Genomic DNA, 2,333 nt, shown 5'->3' with positions numbered 1-2,333 from the left:
GCCCCCTCTGCTTCCCTGGAAGGGGCTTTGGCCAGTAGACCGCAGTGGGAGGGGTGAGCCTGGGCCCGGAGAGGCCTGGAGCCATCTGCCGTTCCTCCGGCACCCACCACTGCCGCGAGAACTGGCCAGGTGGTGCTGGAGGGCAACAAGCACACGCACGGGCAGTCGGTCCAGTCACTCCAGACCAGGCCCAGACACGGGAGGGAGCCCAGCCAGGCTCTGCGATGCCGACCGGCAGCTGACTGTGGGCCGGGGGCCCAGCTGACACCAGAGCCGCCTGCCAAATTGCTGAGCCACAGAATCATGAGTGAGATGGTTTTTAAGCCACTGTTTTGTGGTCACTTGTCACCCAGCCACAGTGAATGCGCAAGAGAACACAACATGTGTAATACACTGAGAGGACCCAGCTATGGCACGTAGGACAGGAAGGCAGCTGAATTCTAACTGCAGCTATCCGGAAAGGCTTCCTGGAGGAGGTGTGTGTTCATTAAGGATTATATAGGTACCAGAAATTGACTGCAACTGGCTGAGAGTTGAAGGGCCTTACTGCTGAGTACAGTGAGAGGTGGTAAGGCGAGTGCTTCAGGCAAGCTTTGCTACATGGCAGGAAAAGAGAAAAGGGCCAGAGCCCTCAGGTGAGGAGATCACTGACCACCCAGCGAAACGGCACAGGGGCAGGGCCCCATGAAAATTGGCCTAGGTCCCTCCCCATGTCTCATCATCTCATCTGAGAAAGGGGAACACTGGTACCCCCTCTTGGGGCTGCTGGGAGCACCTCGGCCGGTGTCGGTCAGCTATCAGAACTTGCCGGGATGCTGTTGCCACCCGCCGTGGTGCCCTTTGGTGGCACGGGCTCACACTGCTCACTCTTTCTCTCCTGGTCAGTTCTGTGAGCAGGGGCTGGACTTCCTTGGCTCTGAGTAGGCAGCAGTGGTTAAAATCCCCAGGAGCTGGGATGGTGCATCTGTGGAAGTGGAGGGAAGGCAGAGTGCGTGGACACAGAAGCTAGGGGCTGTGGGATTTGGCCTTGGGAAGACAATTCTTTTCTGATCACTTCTAACTTCTCGATGAAATAAAAAGTCATCTGAGGGTATGCTGGGAGAAGATGAGCATAGGCGCTTTAGAAAAGAGAGGCTGAGTTTTCTTATTTGCTGAAGGACGAACATGCTCACATGCTGGCCGCGTGTCCTTCCACCCGGAGGTGGTTCGATCCTTGCTTCAGGATGATGCCACCAAACGCTGGTGACCTCGGGGAATAAAAAAAACCTCCGAAAGCTACTAAGCCAAACCATAACAAGTCAAAGCCACTTAAAGCCAATCGACCCGCTAGTGTTGATCAGTGGTACTAGTTACCCTAGGGATAACAGCGTAATCCTGCTCTAGAATTCATATCGCCAGTTACGATGCAGACTGGTGACCCCACCACACACACTCCTTATGCCAAGTGGCAGCTGCACGGGGGTGTGCGGATTCCTGAGCAGGCTACATATTGCCCTCACAGGGAAGCCCAAACGAAGACAGCAGGCCAATGGCACACGATGTATGCCGAAAATTTAAATTTGTACAACAGAAATAATGGTGCCATCTCCCCATCTATTCTTTTTTTTTCCCCTTTTATTTAGAGGTTTTTGCTATAGAGCACATGCACTTGCCAGAAAGACAGAGAGAGACAGAGAGATAGAAAGTGAGAAATCACCTCCAGGGAGAATGGCCACGCCGCAATCCCTTCTCCTCCATTCTCCTCTCGGGATCTTGGGCACGCATGTGCATGCGCCCAGAGTGAGTTTTAAGCCACCGGGTCCGGGACAGGAACCGCGGTCGACTACGTGGGAGTCCAGCGACATAGCCTTAACACTAACTGCTGGTCCCTCCATGTATTCGTAAAGCAGCAGCAGCAGAGTGAGAACCGCGGTGCCATTTCTCTGCCTCTGGCCTGCGGTATTCCCTCTGGCTCAGGACACAAGGTGAAGTCCTTGCGGTGTCTGCAAGGCCTCGAGCGGCCTGGCTGTTGGCGTCCTCGGACCTCAGCTCCTCCCTCTCTCCTGGCTCGCCTGCTGCATCCACCCGACCTGCATTCTGTCCCCCTGCACCTAGGCTATTTCCATTGCTGTTGCTTCCCCCGGAATGACTTTCCCCCACCACTCTGCGTGCTTTACCTCTCCATGCTTTGCTTTAGAACGTCATCAGAAACACTATCGACTTTGTGATCCACGTCAGGTGACTTCCCGTATGAGTTCGTAACCTCTGTGAGGACCGCTATTTTAATTTTGATCTGTTTGGCTACCAGTTCATCATCGTCGTCGTCGTCGTCTTTTTTTTTTTTTTTTTGGGTT

The sequence above is a fragment of the Tupaia chinensis genome, unplaced genomic scaffold (assembly GCF_000334495.1).
Source record: "Tupaia chinensis unplaced genomic scaffold, TupChi_1.0 Scaffold143913_1, whole genome shotgun sequence".
In the NCBI taxonomy this organism is placed as follows: Eukaryota; Metazoa; Chordata; class Mammalia; order Scandentia; family Tupaiidae; genus Tupaia; species Tupaia belangeri.
Note: the sequence above shows the minus strand (reverse complement) of the source record.